The following is a 22681-nucleotide window of genomic DNA, read 5'->3' on the forward strand; positions in this document are numbered from 1 at the left end:
GTAATGCTTTTGTTTCTTTCCTCCACTTTTCTCCACTGTGTATTTTCCTCTCTAAATTTATATACACTGTCCATATGTGCTAGAAACCATCTTGATCTGAGTTACAAGCTCAAAAGTACTGTTACAGCAAGTATGAGATGAAATACAAATATGATCATTATTTATATCGTRTGTTCCCAATACACTAAACAAATAAGACGCTGTTGTTCCCGGCTGAATCAGTCTTCTTAATGGGTCCCTTTATATTTACTCTTATTTTATTAATCAGATAGATCAAGMCGCACCAGCACATAGTCACACATTAAGTGCACCCATTCTTTGGATGAATATGTAAAGTCTTTATACACAGCCAACTTTGCCTTATTTTACACATGCCTGACAGGTACAGTCTGATTAGATCTATGATCAGTCAGGCCCATACCCACACGAAGCCAGGCAAGGTCTGCGCACAAAGTCTGCGACCCCTCTCATCAGCTGAGAAGCAGCGYGTGCTTCACAGTCTCCTCTTCTTCCTGGTCCTTCGGTGACGCTTTTCAGTGAGGCAACGGGAAATGGTGCCATAAGAGCAATGGCCTTGTCCTCTTCYCACAGCAAGCTAGGCAGAAGCTTTAGGTCCATGTCCTGGGTTTAGGTAAATTATTATTTCTTCGGAAATTAAATTGCAGCTCTGGCTTTGGATAATGTATTTTAAATGTTGTTATCATGCATAACATTTATTAGCACACAAATCTTGCCAAGTAGGTTTTTAAAAGGCAGGGGAGCACTCCTAGTGCTTTTGAATGCATGTGTTCAAACATGAACAACTCTTGCTTCACCAGGCATGGCCACAAGTGGGAATGTTCATCACAGCCGCAACTCCAATATACCATCTCTTCRCCATCAACCTCAAAGCAAGCGCTTACAGAAAGATGCTTCCTTTCTGACATACGTATCTTCACTGAAAGACCTGATGGATCTTACAAGCCTCCCAAGTGTTTTTTTTTTGTTTGATAATCTCTGTTATCTTGTTCAGAAAGACTAAAGATGACACAGAAGACTGACAAATGCAGTTGCGTACACTTCAGCTGAGAAATGGCTGCTCATGGTCTTGCTTCCAGGCAGAGCGAAGCACGATAGACGCATGCATTCACAGAGGGATGTGTCTTGGAATTGAGACAGTCAGCAACAAMGCAGAAATAAATTACTGGAACCAGTTCCAGGACGCACAAAGCCAGTGTTAAGTATGTGTCAAGGCAAACTATTTTAAAACAAACACAGGTTTGCATTCAGCTGGATCATGTTAGAGGAAAACAGTTTCTAGCTAAGAGTGACTTTGCCRTCCTGGCAGTTTTCCTCTGAAAAGCAAAGAAAAAGATACCTATTATTTTTTGTGTCACCAAAATTTTAAACAAGGTTCCACTGTGTAAGTAATTATCATATCTTCTAAGATCTTTCATTTTGTAATTTCCTRGAGGAAATAAATTAGGAAAAGAAAAAGGTTGCTCTCCACAAGCAAAGACTAGAAGAAATGAAAAGCACTACCAATGGTAACAAACTACAGGGGCAAACCCATGTAACTCCAATGTCAGCAGGCCCGACACCGGGAGTAGTCTCTACTCTTGCATCACAGAGTTAAAAAGCTGCACTGATAAAGCATTCAAAATACTTGCAGTCAGAGTATAAAMGCCAAAAATACATCCTGGAAGCTCCAAGCTCTGGACCTCTATAGAGTCTGGGCCACAGAAAAGATTCACTACCCCTCTCAGATTGCATGTAACAGCCACAAACAGGGTCTATTACTTTGGATTCAGAGCCAGTAGTAGAGGCCAGAATTTGTAGGTGGCCTATTTTGAAGGAAACATTTTCCCCAGTACTGCCACGTTAACAGGCTGCTGTTGAGTCAGATAGAGAGAAGCCTCCCTGCCTCATCCTGTCTCCCGGGCTGAATTTTCTCTCCCGGCACGGTCACGGCAGCCTGCAAGCCCTAACTTCAGAAATGACTGGCTGCTTCGTTCATGCTATAATTTCAAATTCTCAAGAACTATCTGAAATTAAGCCAAACACTGAAAAAGAGACAATTTTGCTGACTATATGGACCTTTTATAACTTCAACATCTTAAGTTAGTTTTTTTTYTTTTCTTCCTCCCTGGACACGCAAGCCATTCCAGAACGTATATCTGAATATTTGGTTCTCACATATATTTATTTAGTTAGCAGCGGCATTCCTATTTTTATAGCTTTGAGTTTTTAACTTTCTTGTTAGCAACATTAACAAGGTTTACGGCATATAAAGTGAGCTGTGGCATTTAAAAAATGTTGGCCTAATGTAACACCAGCTTTTTTTATATACATGTTCAATGGCAAGCTCCTACTGACAGGCAGAATGCATTTCTATGTCTGGGCAAGTTTATAGACAGTGTTCCCACCTCTGGGCCACAAGGTCACAAATTTGTTTCTGATTCTATTAAAGAAACACTCAACAATGGTAAGTTTGTGTGCCTTTTTTTTTTTTTTTTTTTATGAGAGGGGACTGTTTTATGTGATTCAAGATCTTAAAGATACTCCAAGGAATCTCTGTTGAATGCTGGGCTTTTCACCCCCATGCCCTGACCAAATAACACTGCCTGCAGATTTGAGCAGCTTTGTCTGGCAGTTAGATAAAACAGAAGAGTTCAGGGAAAYCTGACATGACCGAAGAAAAGTGCAGGCAACATCTCTCTCATTTGCCCACATGTAGTTACACTTCCTTCGGTGGCACTCACAGGAGTATGATTTGGCTCCACATCAGAAGACGTACAGCAAATAAAGATTCACGAGGCCTGTGCTCTGTTCCGATTTCCACAGCAGATCCTCTGCGCGACCTCGAGCACTCACCTGGCCCTCTCTCCTTCTGGGATGGAGGAACAAGCTTCCTTCCTTGCTTTTGCAGGATTTTAGAGGCAAGGCACTGATAAAGCAAGATACCCACCTCAGTGAAGGCCTTTTTACTCCATACATTAATAGATTGAATTTGTGGCAAGGACAAATAGAAGGATGAATATTCCAGAGATGACGCCTATTCCCTTAGGAGATACCAACCTTAATCTTTCTCAAGATTAATTTAGCTAAGGATTTTCTCCTCTATGTCATAGGATGGTTCCAGCTGCAGCTTCCTCACTGTAAACACTTACTGGGTGATTCCCAGCCCCATTTGAAAGAGGGGAGGGCTCTCTGGGCTGGCCCCAGCCATCACTGACCTGAAATGACTTCATGCTGGAGCACAACGTTCTCTGGGACATGATGGCTACAAATATATAGACTATTGGCTTGAAAAACAAGTACAGGGCAGCAGAACCCCAGCTGATGGGGTAAAATTAAGATTTCAGTTGAGAGAGAACCAGTACTTAATAGAGAGAGGGAGGGAAGAGGGAGGGAGGAGAAGCTCGTAACTGTTGAAACAACTTCAGAATCACACATTACAGTCCATAAGGCAATCRTGAAAACACGAATGAGCAAGAAGCACAGCTCTTTTTGTGAGACAATTCAAGTTACTGTGGGTAGGAGGATCAAGGGTAGGTATTACAGGCCTCTCTACCGGAGGGAAAACAGCCAGAATATAGCAAGGAGCCAGAATTTCTCAGCTAGGAAAAAGACCGATCACAATGCAACAAAACGCAGGAAAGAGAAGTTGGCTGCAGTGCCTGACAGGAGGCCCTTTAGCTGAACTAGAGGACTCCAGGTCTATTCTTTTTCTAATTTCCTTATGCCCCCAAGGAAGCTTTTGGTGGGATTTTGCTTGCATTTATAGGAAGACTGGAAGAACGAGGGCCAGATTGTGACTGAGGATCTGGCAATGAGAAAGAGGGTTCAAAGGAGAGGAAACGGCTCACGGTTCGTGCAAGATTTGGTGWGCTGTTCTGCACTGAAAATTGACCTATGCAGGGAGTGTTACTACTTTCGCTGACACTGCCAGTCATTACAGGGAGAAATTTTTGAAAAGTGTCTGTCCAAAAAACTCGTTCAGGCTTAGATCCAATACAATGCTCTCCAAAACCCATCACTGTCACACATATTCCTGTGGACAAATGGGGTACTAAGTGATCCATTGTGCAGTGCCATCTGCTTTAGACGCTCTCCTCCATGATGCAAATGGGTCTGGACATCCGTAACTGACTGAGAAGCAGCAGCAACTCTGACAACACAGAGAAGGGAGAAGGATCGCTCTTGTCTGGACACGCCATGGTCCTGGCTGTCAGCAGGGGCAAGGCTTGTGCAGRGGTTGCCCTCAGGTCCTGCTCAGCCCTCTGCATGGAGCAGCCCCACTCTTGTTGCTCCCTGACACTGTGTACAGAAAATACAACATGTTAATAAGTACCATTGTTTGGAAGTGCTTTCTGAAGCAACAGCATAGTTTAAATCTTACTACAGTAGCCATACTGTAATTAGATATTTAAACTYTGTAAATAATAGCAAGCTTACTGAMAGATCAAATAAATGTATTAATAATTTTGCTGTACTTTTATGGGCCTTTGGTAGTATGTATGGTAAAACATAGAACTATTACTAAATATCACTGCTCAGAGGAGGCACTTCTTCCTAAAATGTATTTTTGTTTTTCTATGCTGTATTTGATTACCTCATAGATAAACGGTTTATGATCATCATGCAATATCTCTTCTAAAACAGGTTGCAACCTGTCTTGCTCCTCCTAAGAATGGGAAGTTTTCTGTAGGTTTTGAAAACATTTGTAATCAGYTACAGTTTAAGAAAAAATTCCTATATAAACTCCCTTAAAACACCATCTACAGGTTAGCAGTAGGTACCTCCCTACAAAGCAAGAACGTTCTCCACTAAAGCAATCTACTCGACTTAGTGATGTCTCTATTTGGTTACTGTTATAAATCACTTGGGCAGTCTACAAATATCAATTCCGTGGAACTAAATATATTTTTAATGTGGTCGCATATTTATCAGAAAAGAATCCAAAAGGGTCAGAGTGGCTTGTCCACAGSAGACATGATTAATGAACGGGACATGGTCAATTGCTTTGCACTACCTTCAGGCTTTCTGTTCTGTTAAATAATACAGATATTCTGATTGTTCTGGAATTGTTGACGATATACACTCAAGGCAATGGGGAGTCTTTAACTTTTTCAGGATTTATTGGCATCATGAAGCCAAGAAAGAAGTTGCTCAGAATTTTCTGTRTAGGAGGAGAGCAGATATTTACCTTTCACATGTAGCCCTACCTACAAGACCCTTTTGTGAGATGGTTTTTTTGTAGCGCCTCTGTCACATTAGACATGTAGAACAAAACACTTTAAAACACTTTCACTCATACTTATCCACTGAGGAGTTTTCCCTCCTGGAGTATTAAACATGTGTGAAATCAGTGCTGAAATAACAAAGGTACAGTGGCAAATAATGAAACTCGTTTTGCTCAGCAGGACTCCCTGCAAAGTGGTATTTATGCAAGAGCACTAAAAAACAAGAGCCTGTTCCTAGGAGAGAGGGGAGAGTATCCCAAACTACCATGCACATCTGGTTTGGTTTGGAGCTGTCAGCCTCCTCAGCACATACTGCAAACACCACAGGAGTGTCTCTGTTTTCCAAAAGCACGGTAGCAGATCTTGAGTGCATCTTGAGCTAGATCCTGGGTGGGTATAAATCAAAGTAACAGCACTGAAATCAATTCAGCTGCTGCTATTTACACCAGATGAGCCTGGTTCCCTTTGCACATGTGTCACATCTAATATGAGACTCCTGGACTACCACGATCCTGATTCCAATGTCTGTCCATGCCCAGCCACCATCATGCCCCAGTTCATCCAACCCTCCCCGGAGCTGCCCCTACCCTTTGGACCATCCTCTCCCTTCCCTCTTTCCCTCCTTTCTTCTCCCAGAACTGGTGCTGATCAAGATTTTTGCTAGGAGACCAACTCTCTACATTGAAAACATCAAAGCATATCTCTGGTTAGATCTCATCCCAGCCCTCCAAGTTTGTTGACTTGGAAAGTGAATAAATAATAAGGCAGCACGCCATTGTTTTCTGTTTATTATAATGGAAATAAATTGTTGGCTTCTAATCAGGCACTGATTGTTCCTTTGATATCACTGCCAGGAAGGAAAATAAAATGACTTTAAAAATCACCTTTCAGAGAGAGTTCCGTGTCAAAGGCTCTACCAGAAGTGCCAACCACACTAGAACAAAACTTCAAATTCTCCTCTCTCTAAAAAAAGAAAAGAAAAGAAAAGAAAAGAAAAGAAAAGAAAAGAAAAGAAAAGAAAAGAAAAGAAAAGAAAAAGAAAAAGAAAAAGAAAAAGAAAAAGAAAAAGAAAAGAAAAAGAAAGATAGCGAGAGCCCGAGAGCAGGATTGCTTGGGTGGGCTGGCTGGCATGACATGCACGTCCGAGGAGCACATTGTGGTTGCAGCAGAGCTGGTTCCTCTTTGAGGAGCCCTTCCTGAAGATGGAACACAACCTTTATTTTCATTTTTTTTTTTCCAGAAAGCTCAGGTGAGCTGAATGAATTACTCTTTCTGCCTGGCAGGTCTTAAGCTGATAATATGAGACTTTATTAAACAAAATGGCAGAGGGGATGCTTTGCCTCAGAACTTGAACCACCCATAAATCTTAATTGTTTCTGTTTTCCTTAAGCTTCCTGGAGAGGCAATTTCATATCACCCACTAACGCCTTCTCAGCATTTTAATGTCTTCCCTATAGAAGAGCAGACTTCCAGCTGCTTGAATTTCTCCCAGCCTGCTACCTAGCTAATGAAGGAGTATATTGCACATCAGCACGGCCGTTACMTATATAGAGAGGAGCTTCCTCGTTGGGATTTGTAGTTGGATCCAGATCTTAAGCAACTCAGAGCTCAGCCGTGTTTAGATTTCATGACTTGCTGCAGTTTGATTTGGCTCAGGGCAGGGAATAAAGCTGAGTGCCAGATTCAGATCTCAGTCCAAATTTGGATTTTGTATTTCAGCTACCAAACTTCATCATGGTTTGGCACAGTCGTGCTCTCACCTGCTCGAGCCATGTGGAGGACACCTGTGATTTCCTGGAAGCGCAGTAGATATTGCGCTGTGAGAAACTCTCCATTCGAAAGCCAACCTATGAGACACCGTTTCAGCTGCCTCCAAATGCTATAGATGATTCTGCTGCATGCTACAAGCCCAGAACCACTAAAACATGCTTCACACTTATGCTAACCAATGGCAAAAAAAAAAAAAAAAAAAGAAATAAAACTCTCAAGAGCAGGCAGTTTTATGCCTTTCTTTGTGGTCAGTACTGTTAGAAAACAATACAACCTTCTTATTTGTAAGCCTGGGACTCAGGTTCAGAGCAGCAGCATGATCTGAGTGTAAATTGGGACAACTACATAGTTATATCATTTTGTACAACAGCCTGTTGTTCAAAGAGTCTGTCACGCTACCTATAGCGAGAGCTCTTCAATATCCTTTATGAAAGAATTTGCTTGAAGATTGTTGTTCCAAAAATCAAAACAATACCCCTAGGATGACTGGCAAAAGGTTTGTGTGGCAAACAGCTTGGTCATGCTAAATATTAATTAAAGACTTGTTTGACATAGATATAATGCTTTTACTTTGCTCTAAGTGTATCCTTATTCTGCAAAGCAGTTAAGCATATTATTAACTTCAAGGATGTAGCTGTATGGTCCACTGAAATAGAAATGGGGCAATATAACTTAAATTAAAACGACGCAATATAACTGGGACCTCGTAAACTGCTTATGACATAGGTGCTTTTCTGAATTGAACGGGTTGAAGAGCTCACACCAAAGTGCCCTGGGGTTAAGTACAGAGTTCCCATTGGCTTCAGTGAGCATTCAGTCAGTGCCTAGCTTTTTATAGTTATTAATAGTTTATAATGGGATACTTAGAAAAGGAAGGACCTTTTCCTCCAGATAATATCACTTCTTCTAAACTATTCCTGAAAATGCAGAGTGTGATTACTGACTTGTAAGCACCTGATGATCACATTTTGGTTTGAACTTTTAGGAGCCTACGTAGGTTTGCTAACTCCAGCACTGCCCAGTAATTTATTTCCCAGCTGAGCTGTGAAAGTCGTCTGGAAGAAGGAAAATAGTGTTTAAAGGCTTGCTGTGTGCACCAAAGATTATGCTAGCTGGACTTGTGTATGTACGCTATTGGAAAGAAGCGGTTTTCAGAGGAGGGGTAGAATTTATTTTCCTAATGAAAGTAAATCTTTTTATTTAACCCAAAAGTAGCACTTGCTCGCAAACAAGGGTCTACTGTGAAGCTCACCTTAGCAATCTGGTGGGTGCTGTGGGACCAGACCAACTGACTCTTCTGTGCTGTTTGAATCCTAAAGCAGTGTCTTTTGGCTGAGAGTTATCGGTGCAGCTGTGAATTGCTCGATGCACATTGATCTGTCCTATCCAACGAGACAGAAGTAAATGTCAGACCTGAAAATACGCAGTTAGCATTGGCATTCTGGTGTGCAAACTGGTAYGTGATATTTACAGGTCCTCCTTGGAGAGTGTGGAAATGTTATACTCTGGCTTGCAAAACTGATATTAAAGAACATTTCTGCTTCTACAGCTGATGTGGCCTGTACGGATTTCACCCAGCAAGTTACTGGGAACACTTAAATGCAAAGAAGGGTCTTTATTGTTAAGTCTACTTCTGTTCTTTTTAAAAAAACACTCTCTAGCAATTTCTGTGAAACTTTAGGATACTGATTACCAAGGAATCACTTCCTGRACACCACACAGTTGAGATCAGTAACTCATGCTAAAGTTATCTTGGTGTAAACTTTAAAGCAGCATTTCCCTGAGGATCTCTAGATGCTGGAACGAGTGATGCATCTCTGCGTTCTGTGAGAGTCTGAATTATTTTTAATCTTCTGGACGTGTTACAAAGATCAATTTATAGTCTCCTAGAGATGGTAAGGACAAGGTTTTGGGAGCAAGCAAGAAGCACGTTGGCTGTTATTGATTAGTGGGTGTTGTTATTTCTGAAAAGAAAGAACTTTCTAGGGCAAATTCTTCTATCTTCTGGCGCTGCTTGCTTTATTTTGAAGAAAATGTTGCACTAGCATAAAGAAGTGGCACAGTTCCACAAACTGCGGTCAACTCGTTCCTTTAGACCAGTAAAGATTTTTGATCAATATATTATGAATTATGCAAACCCTCACAACTCTCTGTAGGTGTTTTGTATTAAAAAATGCAGAAGATGGTGTAAAAAAGCTTCTTTTACTTTCCCCATTTGGCAGTTTTAAAGGTATTACGATGAATTATCCCAATGGCTTTATCCCCAAATTACTGTAAAATGGAACAGAGTCTGGCCTGTAATTTTAAGAGATACACTTAGTTTTCCCTTCCAGTATTATGTCAGGGATTTTATATGATTCCCATTGAAAACAGCAGGAGGACTAGAGTTTGAGCAAATCCATAATACACCCATATGTGCATCCCATAATATCCAGCAATATATGTTTTAAAATTCTCTGTTTGTTCAGGTTGCAAACTCATCAGTTAGAATATTTACCAGAAGYCACCACAAAAATATAGCAGTGACATTCACACTGAATCTGTATAAATTTCAAAAGAAGTCATAAAAAACAATATGTAGAATTTTTTCCACCTCTACTTAAATCCTACTTAAGCCTTACTTAGGAAAGCACAATTCCTAACACTTACAAGTTAGTACAATTGCTTCCTTAATACTGGCAGACGAAAAGCAAGAACCACAGAGTTCTGCATGTTTTTCCAACCTAAAGAGTCAAATGGCCTAGGTTTGCCCAAAGTGCCACAAACSCTTTTGCACTTTTGCAAAATGCCAGTAACATCTACAATTTCATACTCCCGAGTTAAATGCTTTTCCATTTTGGCTCCTGCCGTTTCACCCTGCACGGTGCGAATGACTGCGTGCCCGCACTTCGGTCCCGTCCACATCGGCACATACCAAACACAAGTAGAAGCAAACTCAGGATGCTAAAGAGCCACTGAGAAACCAACTAAATGCATATTTCTGGGGGAATCCACTCTGAAGCAGCCCCGGCCCAGGCCTGTGCATCGAGTTCCCATCAGCTGGAGCACGGCAGGCAYGCATCAGGAGCTGATCACAGCTGAGCTCAGCTGAAAGGAAGCCCGTTCATGTGCTTGGAGAGGGCACTGCAGTGTGAACCCAAATGCAGCAAGCAGGGATGATCGATGAGGAAGTTCACACCTCATCTGAACTAAACYTCTGCTACAACACCATGGAAATGCTAATGGAGACACATCCTTAGCAGGAAGATCTACTGCAGATGCAAGATGTGTTAAAGATTTGAGAAAACATACATACAAAGAAGAAAAGTGACATATTCAAGACCACAGGAAGAGGCAGGAGCAGAATCAAGATTTAAAAACTTGCTTTCCATCRTCTTATCTATATTGCTGCTTCTTGAATTTAATCTTAAATCTTAACAATTCATAGCCTTTCCTAGACATCTTGTATCCTTAATGCTGAAGTTTTGGATAGTAAAATAAACATCCATGTTACAGATGGTTATCTGACATCAGTGAAATGGTGAAGTTCCTGTTCCCTGRACACCTGTAAAGCCTTCATTTTTGCCTCTTCAACAAACCCAGTATGTGCTTCTCTTCCCCCTCCCCTGGTATTCTTTTCTTGGGGCCCATGTGGATTTCTTGGCCTGCCTTAGGCTACTGTGCTCAAATGATAGGACAGATGGATTTTCAATACAAGTTTTATGGTTAGTGGTACCACCTTCCTGGTAAAATTCTGCAGACTTCTGTGGTAATTTTACTTCCAGAGTTGTCAGAAATATGCAAAAATCAGGGTTGTTACATATGGACACAATTTAAATGGACAATTCAACAGGGAGTAATTTTTCATAAAGGTAGAGTTTTATAGAGCTATGATATGGTCTAGAATGGGAAACTCCTACAAATATGTGGGTATTCTCTTGTGGAGGTCAGCATAGTCTTAGGCCACTAAAAATAATAACCCTCARTCTCCCAGCTCTCCTCTAACAGCTCAGCTATCACTAGTCACTATTTAATTCCTTCTCTGCCACCTCTGACAAGAGCATTCCATGGCTTTGACTGAAATCTGCTCCAGAAAGCTTTTTAAAGTGTTTYTTTACAATTTTCATGGAATGGACATGCCGAGCATCTGTGGCTGCAACCAACAAACGGGTGCAGGCTGGATGTACTCTAATTACTARGTGAAAAACGTTCTCCATGAGCTGACATGTTACATCAGAAGCCTGCTGACCTGACAGGAAGAAGCATGAAACCTTTTCTCCCCACCGTTCTCCCCCTGCTCATCAGAAAAGATGACCTTCTTCTAAAAGCACAGATGCAGACAGACCCAAGCTCCTCTACCTGCCCTCCAAGTTATGCAGGTACAAGTCAGTGCCAGCACACAAACCTCACAGGTGTATTAGCTCCATCCTGCAACGGACACCATGATGTATATATTTTAGTACTATAGAGTACAACCCCYAGCTATATGGCTCCCATAACAAAACCAACTTGCCACTGTGGGAGCTAGTTGGGAGGAATCTGTCCAAGAGGTATCCTCCTGTCCAGAGACTTTGCATCAAAGGAGCATGTCCTACAGCCCAGCAATGAGCCTACTCAAACTCAGAAGACTTGAAGAAATGGATGCAACCCTCTTGGGAACTGCACAAGAGGAGAATGAAGGTGCTAATAGACCCTCACTGCCCTGAGCAGCCTCAGCTGAGCCCTGCAGCACATCCAGAGCCCATGACTTCATTTCAGCTAAGCCCCAAGCCCATGGGCATCCCCTGGTCCATGCTCTAAGGGTGYTGCCTGCAACCCTGTTTCTTGCATGAGCTTCAGACCCCTGCTGTAGACTTATTTTTGGCTCTCCMCAGCCAGACCCTGAACCTGCTTTGTCCTGGACTGCTGTGCTCAGATACTGCCTGCGCTGGGGACCTCTTTGGGTCCCAGCTTGGCCCCTGTCATGGGGCAGCCCAGCCTCTCTCCTGCTGCTCCCTGGTAGTGAGSCTCAAGCAGATCATTCACAAAGGATATTTCAGATCCTAGTTAAAGCAAACCCTTTTCGCTTCAGTCCTGGCAATGCTGTTCTTCAGCACTCTACACATATGAGTTGCAAAGTTGACAATTCTGTGATTTTCTTTCAAACAGGCTTCATTTTGCCTCTGACAGCAAACTATTCAGGGCCAGTAAATAACCAGCAAATGCTTTCTATATTCATCTCTTCAAATATTTTGGCTTTTCTTTGCTTTTAATTTGCTGGGAGGCAGACATTTGAGATAACAACTGCTATGGTGATATTATCAGTCATCTGCACATCAAAAGGAAAATGCCTGTGGAGCAGACTTCCTGGGTTCTTGGTTTTCTTTTAACTGTTCCAGGGCAAATTCACTCCTTTGCCAGAGCTCTGTTCAAAACAAGAGAAGAAAGTATGGCGGAAATAGTTTCTACCCTCTGCTTATGAAGCTGTCCTGCTGGTAGAAACACAAGTTTCCCTATTTCGTCTTTAATGGTCCTCAAGGACAAGTGAACTAGAGCAGTTCTATGTCRTACTCTGTCATATCCTTTTTTGCTGGTAAGAAACATCAGATGTAAGCCAAAATACATTTACCACAAGGTAATGTGCTTGTGATTCCCTGGAGAGAGACATGATTCACTCCTTGTCGAATAAYTGAGGGGGTTAGGCCCCATTAAAACTAATCTTTACTTCCCATGAAATAAACCAGCTTTCYTGGGTTCAGCTATAAAGCTTGTGGGGGGTGGTTTGCTTGCTGAGGTGGAAGGCCCAATGTCAAGGCTGATGAATGAAGTGGTCTAGAACTTTATCTCACCACGCTGAACCATCCGCAAGAGGGCCAAGAGGGACCTCAACAGGCTGGAGAGATGAGACCCTCATGACATTCAACTTCAACAAAGGGAAGTGCAAAGTCCTGCCCTTGGGAGGGATACACCCTACGCCAGTACAGGTTGGGGGCTGACCAGCTGGATAAGCTTCAGAGAAGTGGACCTTCTTCTCTGCAGCAAAGGATCTGGGAGTTCTGGTGGACAACTAGTTGACCACAAACCAGCAGTGTGCAGCAAAAAAGGCCAGTGGTGTGCTTGGCTGCATTAGGAAGAGCATTGCCAGCAGGTCAAGGGTTTTTTTGTTTGTTTGTTTTTATTTGTTTGTTTGTTTTTTTAATTAATAGTAACAGGATCACATCAGATCTTCCATTTTCCTTAACACTGGGGATGCCACATCTGGAGGGATGTCTACAACTCTGGGCTCCCCTGTGCCAGAAAGAAATGGACTTAGCAGAGCGACTACAATGAAGGGCTACAAAGATGACTGGAGCATTTCTCATATGAAACTGAAAGAGCTGGGACAGTTTAGCCTGGAGAAGAAAAGACTGGGAATATTATCAACACATATAAACATTTGAAAGGAGRGTATAAAGAAGATGGAGCCAGACTCTTCTCAGYGGTGTCCAGTGACAGGACAAGAGGTAATGGGCACAAACCGAAATACAGGAAATTCCATCTGAACACAAGAAAATCCTTCTTTACTGTGAGGGTGGTTGAACACTGGAGCAGGTTGCCCAGAGAGTTTGTGGAGTTGCCATCCTCAGAGGTATTCAAAAACCTATCTGGACACAGTCCTGGGCAGCTTGAGCAAGAGAGTTGGATCAGATGATCTCCAGAGGTGCCTGTCAACCTCARCTATCCTGTGATTCTATGAACCGTTATGCCAAAGAAGTAATGCAGATATAGGTATTGTGTATCTACAGTCCTGGTGGTTATAAGCACGGAAAATAAAGGTTACTGCACATATATTTACTGTTTTCTAGTAATTTTCTAAAACATATCTTTTAATCATACAATAGTAAAGACTTCTCTCTTCCATTACCTTGCCACTACAGGAAGATATTTTACTAGAAAATGCACTCTTAATAAATTAAGAGCTCAGCTCTTGGCTGCACCATACATATTCTGACCAACCTTGGGCAAGGTATCCAGATTACTGTGGTCTACTCCCCATGTAGAAAATGAAAATACTTGCTATGAATGGTGTTAATCATTCAAATACCACAGAGACGGAAGCTCATGCCAATATCTGTGCAGTCAAAGAAATAAATGTGAAAGAGAAAGTCAACCTTGAAGGCAATCCTTGAACAGAGATCACAAAGGTTAACCATCCAAATAAATTGTAACCGAGCAAACCTTGTGGTTAGTTTTCCAAAGGTAGCTTCTTCAGCTTTGACACACCTCTTTCTAAGCATAGATGGTTCATATAAAAGAGGCAAGCAAGCATGGAGCCTTCGAAGATGCATAAATTACTCCTCCTATCAGAACAAACAGCATTTCTCTATCYCTGCTTCCAGTAGGTGTGTGAAACTTATTTTTGTCCATGGTATTCAAGCGTAGTTGTTTGGAACAACATGAATTATTAAATGAGAGTTAGTTTCCCCAAATTCCCCCAAAATTTCACTGAGCTCCAAGAAAGTGTTAGCAGGGGAATAAAGCCTCTTTGGAGACAAGAACAACACACTACCTGGTTAAACAACGTGGGGGAGCCCAGAAAGGTAACCTGCCTAACAGACAAGGCTTCTCACCACTTCCAGGTGTTACTAACGTGCTAAGAGCAGTTTTGCCTACATRCTTTCAACATTGCTGATGTGGTAACATAAAGGATCTGTTCAGCGTAGGTGAACTCCCTCTTCCAMATGTCTCTGACATTTGTCTTTGAGACATCTGAAATTGGTCTTTGAGCAATTTCAGTCTCAGGAGTTCTAGTCTCTCTGTCTCTCAGTGAGTAAGCTTTGAGGACTGGGAATATATTTGTGCCTTTTGTGCAGCGTTGTTGTGGTATTGTTGGGGTGAAATAAGGCTGGTTGAGAATTTTTTTTTTTTTTACTGTTAATGTTTTTATTGTGAATATTTTTTTCTAGGGAGGCTGAACCAACAATAAAAGCTGAAATATGTACCGTATTTAAACTCTGAAATACTGTCTTTCCTGTGAAAATCTGCAGAGAGGTTTGGTCCATTGGATAAAGTTACAGTTTAGGTATTAAGAATCATTTTTAAACTAAAATGAACTCTGAATGAAGATTTTATTTCCAATTTTCATGTAAAACCAGAAAATGTGTTAAAACTCAGTTTTGATAATAAGCAATTTTTTCATGTAGAAAAGTTAACCTTGAAAGTTGTCCAACTCTAAGCAAACAGAGCAAAAAGAACAGTTTTGGGCTGTAAACCACTGCAATGGGAAGAAAGACATCTTTTGCCCTGCTGAGATTCACAGTATCACCTAGATATATGTTATCAATTGGGCAGGGACGTACCTTCTGACAAAGCATCAGATCCTGACCATTGCTGAGACAAGAGATCAGTTGTAAAGAACTTATCAGCTGATAAAGACATGGTATTCTTGGAGCTGAGCTGCTAGAAACAAAGGTAAAAATAAATCCATGGGTTTATTACTTATGGTTTCCTTTGGACACTTTCTCTTTGATATTATATTATTAAATAATCCCACAGCAATCTTTTACTATGATGTGGTTAGTCAGATAGATAGTAAACAGGGCCCTTCTCCAGATTTATCACCTGGAACATAGAAAAAGGCCTATGCAAAGCTACAGAAAGGAAGAATGAGAGAGACAAACAAGGAAATGTCAATTAAGATTAATAAGATAATAACCAGATTGACTGGCTTGGGAGACGTGTTTACTYTTACGTTTTCTGTGTAGTTTGTTTCTGTGAAATGAATATAGTGAGACTGGTCAAAATGTTTTTGATGGGAGCTGGTGTGGGGGGGAAACAGATGAAAATTTTCATAGAAGTTGTCTCTTTCATGCTTTTCAGAGTTTTTTTTTTTTTTACTCAACAGCAATTTTTCCTTTGTTCAACACGACAGACACAAGTATCCCACACCCAGCAAAACAAGTTGAGACGAAATTTCAAGCATCTGAGAGGGCTCTTGTTGGCTATATGAAAGTATTTCTTGCAAGTGGCACCTGCACTGTTCTTCTTGAAGTTTCCAGGCTGTACAGCAGGATGGGGGCGGGGGGGGGGATTCACCATGAGGGGCTGGGGGTTGGGCAATGACTCTGGCCCCTTGGAGGGGAAAAGCTCTTTCTCCAGAAAAAGGTTATGAATTGCAAACATAACCATCTTCAGACAAAACACAGAAAGAGTGTGAGAGAAGGAACCAAAACAAGGTGTCTCCTGGGCCTCCTTCCCCAAACAGCATCCCTCCTCACCCGTGATTGCTCTTTGGCACTGTGCACTTCTTCCTGCAGAACAGGTTGGAGGGACCTGGAACAGATCCTCGCCCAGCCATGACCTGGTATGAGATGTGGGGTTGGACCCCCGCAGCAACGATCCACAGCTCTGGGGTTTGCTAACCACTGGGTTAGTATGTACCAAAAAGGCAGCGCTTGTTCCACCTCTTTTTCCATAGAAAAAGCAACAAGCCAGAAGAGCTACCTGGGAGACTTGAGGAGTACACCCCGAGACACTGGAGGGGGGGGGTAAGCCCTAGCAGCAAAAGACGCATGATGTGACAGGTGCCTAAATTCTCTATATGGAAAGGGGAACTGCAGTTTTCTCTCTCATCTGATTTATGATGTACAAGACATCATTTTAATAAGGTTTATGAAAACTACATTGTAAAGATTAAACAGCTGGATGCCACTGTTTTGCACACTTAATTTAGAGCAGGTGAGGCACCTCATTTTAATTCTATGCTAAGCAGTGTGGCAAATAAGATGAAAACAGACTTTCCAGCTCATTTGTTTCTCTTTTCATTAATTTGTATCTAAATTGTGTTAATTTTTTTTCCTGCTGCGGGTGGGAAGAGATACAACTGTTTACAGGAGTATAACTAGAAATGTTAAAGAAATAAATCTGCAAGGGTCTACAAGATGGAAAGGGAGTTATGCAGCAGGCCAGTAGATCTTACCAATAGGATAGTAGGCAGAGGTGAGGTTGGCCAAGTGAAATAAAGGGTTTACCATTCAATTAAGTCACGGAGCCAGACATACATACTAATGCTTTGATCTAGAAACCTGAATCAGGGACTTGGAGATTATTAATGCCCCAGAAGAATCAATAGCCTTTCTCAGTGAAGGATAGAGCACCATGAATTTTAACACAGTCCTACAAAATTTGTTTGGAGAGCCCTCCTGAAAGGGAGGCAGACACCTCAGGTCCCTTTTTTCTCAGACACCACTATGAATTTTTCCCTTGCAAAGGTGATGGAGCCCGTTCAGCTCCCTCTRAAGGGTGTGTGCTTTGCCTATCATTGCTGTGGTGGACCTACATCAGGCTAGTCAGAAAGAGGTCCAAGAGCTCATAGAGTTACTAGTGCTCACCTGRGGGTCTTGTCTGTCTTGGGGGCAAGGTCTGTCAGGGAAGGAACAAGCAYCCCCTTAGCACTGGTGAATCAAGACGGGGAGAGAGGGAGCCCCGTCAGGAAAGGTCTTGGCAACACAGTGCTGAGATTTCTGAGGGAAGGTATGGGCTGTCTTTCTTTACTTTTCAGTTCAGCCTAATCTTCCTTTTTCTTGCACAGAGACCAGGTAATGCTGAAAAGCAAGGTCGCAGGGAAAAGGAGGTGCATACTGGAGCAGCTATCAGCAAGTGATGGGGCCCTGCTACTTGCCCCTTGCTGCAAAGATGCCCTGGGGCTGGTACACTATGCTGGGCTAGTGCTCTGCCCTTCTCACTGCAGCACAGTACTCAAAGGAAATTCATGTAACCCGTGACTACTTGTTTTCATTGCCAGAGACTATGTCTTTGTGTCTTGCATCTTCTAAAACAGCCCATTATTTTTCAGGCCCTTTCTCTGGAGGCGTTGCCTGTAGGGACCGACCCTACTGCTTGTTTTTTGCAGAACACCATGGGGAAAAGGGCTAAGGCTACCTCAGTGTTTACATATTACGATGCARTGGGCTCATGCTGCCTGCAGATATATTCAAATCAGTGTAAGTCCAAGGTCAGATCTTGTTGATGCATGGTATTTGCGAGCTCTTGTTACACACACACACACACTTCCAAATTGTGCTAGACTTGCTGCAAGGTGTTTGCAAGAGATTCAGCCCATGGCGAATCAGCACTGACATGCAAGCCCTGCTCTGCCCCTGTTTTTGGCTGATGCTGCTTGGATGCCCGTTCTGCGTGCAACAGAAACATCACTGGACGTAACGGGTTTCTCTCCAGGGCACTGCTTACTTAGCAAAGCACATGCTAAGCAACAGTGACCTGCAGAGACTCTCTCATGCCGGTGGGTTAGAAGACAAGTATGTGCTTAAGTAATTTGTAGGAATAGTATCTGCAAGGTTCATCTTGTAAGCTACTATCCATGACTTCCTATCAACCTGAATAGTAGGAACACTCGAATAATTAAAAACATAAGGGTACAATCTGGCATTTTAAACCTGTATTTTTTTTTCTTAAAGTATTTGCTCTATGAGTGGTAAAATCAGAGCTTCAGCACTTGACTTGGAACATATGCCTGAGGCATGCTGTGAAGGGAAAACAAAGAAAAYATGCAATGCATGTATTAATTTAAATAGATCAATGTGATGATTTGGGATCAGGTGGGATTCTATAGCTCAAAGAAAAGGACAAAGGGAGGTCATTAGTTACACTTTTAATAAATCAATTTGTTAATTAGGGATCAGGTGGGATTTTCTAGTATGAGAGAGAGGACAAAGACAGCTTATTAGTTACATTTTAAATAAATCAGTGTTTTAATTGGTGTGGAATTCTGCTGCAAATTTAGGGGAGAGTAAAGCAGAACAGATATTTAAAACTGTCACTTGAAAATAGGCTTGCTGTAGAAATAACAAATATTTAATATTTTTTTAATGCTTTTATATTTTCTAGGCACCCCTTAGCCCAAAACCAGTGMGGTTAGGTGGAACTGAAGGCACAAGTAAATAAAGACGCAAGTAAATAAAGTGAGAAGACCCATAATTTACTCAAGTAAATAAAGACAAAAAGYTGTTTCAGCTTTTTGTGGCTCAGTAGACACGGCAAATTGATTTCAAAACATTAAGGCATTCAGAACCACTGACAGCTTGGGTCCCAGTCTCTTACTTAATCCTGCCTCAGGAGGATACGTCAGCTATAGTATATGGCAACTTCTGTCAGGTCTTCACTACAATACTCACTAGGTGCTGAGATCTTTTCAATCGTGGCATATCAGGACAACATTTGCATTGTGCAGATCTCCTTGTACAGAGTCCACTTCCCACTCACGCAAGGTCTTGCAACCATGGTGGTCACAACTGGCTCACAGCCGACTCCACGTGGATCCTACTGAGGCTGATGCGAATCCATAGCTAGTGTCATTTGTTTCTGGACTTGCACTGATGCAACATCTGAAAGTAAAACATTATCCTAATCAGAAAGGGGAGTGGGCTGCTTAAAAAGGAGGATGTTCAAATGACCAAGTCCAGCAACATTCAGTCTGTTTCCTTTTTGCTGCTACAAAGCAGGACAACAATTCAGTGCCATCAATACATGTTAAGGAATACCAAGCATTTTAGGAAGCAGAAGACTTTACAATAATCAGTGCTCAGTGGTCCCCTGCTGTGCTGTGCATTAAAAGTAGCTCTTGTCAGACAACTTGAATAAGTAGYTGCTTCTTTTCGCCTTGTTTCAGTTTTGCCTTTCCTGTGCCCCACAGAGGAGTGCACAGTGCTCGCTGCTGATCACAGCCACCCATCCTGCACGGCTGCCATCTCCTGAGGGCGCATCTTCTCGCGTCGCCTGCCACCTGCACAGTGAGACGCACTTGATAATTACGTCCCRGGAATGCAACGGCTCATCTGTGTCCCTGCCACATCTGCTTGTGGCTAATAGGTGTGCAATATTCGCTCTGAATTTGAAAACCGCCCCCTTTCAAAGGTCAGAAGATCAAAAGTTCATCCCTCATTAGGAATTGCCAAGAGCCCACGCGGCCGTTCGCTGCCCAGCAGGCTGCTTGCGCGAGACGGCACGGAAGCAGCAGCAGCTCACTTGCTGCTGCTGTTGTTTCAACAGACATAAAACTTGAGCCCAAGTCAGCTGCAGCAAGAAATAATAAAGTTATTAAGTTTGCACGCAATCTTCAAAAACTTTCCTCAAAGGGTCTCCAGTTTATTTTCTCACCTCAGTGTGAGGCTCCGTTTTAACAATATGGCTGCCAAAAGGGTCATTCACCCTATGGATTAGGTGGACTGTTGTGGTGGATACTGTTTCAGCAAAGAAACAGAACCTAGAATTTTAATCAGCTATGTAAACTAATAGAACTTTGCTCARAGTATTTTTGGCCCTTCTCTTGCAAGCAGATTCTCAGTAAAAAAATGGAAAAACACAYCACAGGTATGAGTTATAACGTTATTCTTCTTTCAAGAGAGGAGTCATGCGGAGTCTAAACACAGCAGTATCTTGAGAGGTTCAAAAGCCAGTAGTAAGACTCAGTCTGTGCTGAAACCTGACCTATAAGGTCYCAGACAAAGAACAGTAAGCTTCCAGATTTTTCAATAAAAACACTAAAGTTATTTTAAGTTTCAAGAATACAAATAAACGGCAAAAGATTGATATTTTGGGACAGTTTTTTTTTCTTGCAGCAGTAACTTAAACATCACTTCATTTTTGCAACTGAAGATCCACAGTCTTTTGCCCAATCATAAAAGCTTTAAAAAAAAAAATCAGGGTTTATTTAAAAATTGTTTTCTGTACATGACATCTTTCAAAAAGAAAAGAAGAGGAAAAGAGGGTCCTTTGGATCTCAGCAGAAGGCCTGTTTCTCAAAAGTACCAAGCAAGGTTTAACGAACATAAACAGTCCTGCAGTTCCTGCTCCCTCTTCAGGGACTGCTCTTCTCCTCGAGGGGAAATACYGCATCCCTGGAAATGGCAGACCCAGCAGCCGCCGTTCAGAAAAACAACATTCGCCAGCGAAACGCTCAAGTGTGTGCTTGAGTGCTATTAGCATAATTGGGACACAAGTACATGRCTGAAGTTAAGTATGATTAAAGTTAAGTTTCTTGAAGATGAACGGATTAATGCAGATGTTTCGACAATTTCCAGCATCAAGGACAGAAAGTTTAGAGCAATTTGTCTAAATTTACTTGTAAGTTTTATAGAAAACCACCTTTTCTGGTCTTCCAAGTCCCAGCCTGATCCCCTCAAGCGCCTAAACACTTCTCATTACTCTTATCCCACTCCTGACTTTCTGCCAATTTTCTGCATAGTCCCAATATATCACTGGGAGCCCAAACAGGGGAACAACCGGGCTGCTAAGGCTCTACCTCGGGAGGGGGCTGGGATGAACGTGCCAAAAATCTCCGCTGCTGAGAGCAGCTGGCCGGCACTGCTGCCTGCTGTGCCGACCTCGTGGTCGGAGAGTGCCGACTGCGCCGGGACCTGGAGGGGCAGGTCTGGGGAGACACAAGGCTTGGTAGGATGGGAAGGGCTCAGGAGAACCGCGTGGGCCGGGGACATGAGCACGGGAGCAGAGCACGTGGCCGTGTGGCTCAGAGAGCCCCTCGCTACCGCGCTGCCTGCTGGGTCGCTCGCCACTGAGGAGAGATGCAACCTGCTTCCTCTGGTCGCACCTTTAGCCGCAGGGCAACCTCTGGACACTGGCAAACTCAGACGCCATGGTTGTGCGCTGGCTGCAACGCCAAGTCACAGGAGAAACGAGGGCTGATCTTCCGCACCTCTTATCCCACCTGCACAGTGCCTAAGCCAGAGCTGCCCGCAGACCAGAGGCAACTCCTGCAACACTGAACCAACCGCCCACAGGAGAGCCCAACCCAACGCGCTCCTAGTCATTTACAATAATTTCCATGTCTTCTTCGCAGTCTGTGATTAGGATTCAAAAATTAAAGTCATTAATCTTCCAAACACTAAAATAACAGACACCCTAAGAGCAAATAYCTACTTGCAGTCCCTTCAAAATCTACCAGAGAGAGATAAACGTACTCTGGGCCCCAGTTAACTTTATCTCAGATTTCAACTTGATATCTACTTCGGTGATGGGAAGCTCTACTGGGTGGCTTCAAACTRGCTTCCAGACAATTGCTAATTGTGAGGACTGGAAGAGGTTTTTTTTAATATTTTTTCTATGGTGTTAGCAGAGGCATACTGGCAGCGGCAGATAGAGGCATACTGGCAGCTTGCTGGCAGTGGAAGCTGCCACTTTGGGAAGAGTTTTGATTAAAACATACATTGCTTTGATCAGTGGCTTCCCTGTAGCGYAAGACAAACACGATCAGCAGTTTTGGTTGCTGCTCACAGCACATGCTGTGAAGCACTGCACTGCATTAAGCAAAAACTTAAAAGGGAATTGCTATAGCCAGCTGAGATCTGGAATTATCATGAAACCAGGAAATCTTAAAACCTTATAAAATTAAGAGAAACCAACACCACCTTTCCCCCTTCATCAGTACACTCCTCCACAAATCTCAAGTCCAAGAGATTAGGCCTGAGATCTTTTGACACATGGTGTATGTGTCTGAGGAGGAAAAGGTGTGGCTAGCACGATCCACAACTAATCTCATGCTTTTGTTTCTTTTCATTCAACACTAGAAATATCACAGAAGTGTGCTTCCCTTTGGCTGTCTGAAGCTTGTTTGAATCTCACAGCTGAGGCCCAGAGTGGTCTCGAGTGCAACCACGGACTTCATGTCAAGAAATACTAATGCTACTTTTTCTTCATTTTTTTTTCTTGTGAAA

General features: G+C 42.5%; 1 long non-coding RNA gene across 1 annotated transcript in view; it reads right to left on the reverse strand.

Moving 5' to 3' along the window:
* Window positions 1-254: 254 nt before the first annotated feature.
* Window positions 255-22681, reverse strand: part of LOC146601173 (uncharacterized) — a 292354-nt gene continuing 269927 nt past the window's right edge. Inside the window, exons 6-8 of the long non-coding RNA XR_014896706.1 lie at window positions 19127-19336; window positions 8248-8377; window positions 255-1334 (exon numbers count right to left, since the gene is read on the reverse strand). This is a non-coding gene — a long non-coding RNA (uncharacterized LOC146601173). The remainder of the gene's footprint in view (window positions 1335-8247; window positions 8378-19126; window positions 19337-22681) is intronic.

The sequence above is a fragment of the Rhea americana genome, unplaced genomic scaffold (assembly GCF_003343005.1).
Source record: "Rhea americana isolate MKP2758 unplaced genomic scaffold, rheAme1 scaffold_109, whole genome shotgun sequence".
NCBI classification, from domain to species: domain Eukaryota; kingdom Metazoa; phylum Chordata; class Aves; order Rheiformes; family Rheidae; genus Rhea; species Rhea americana.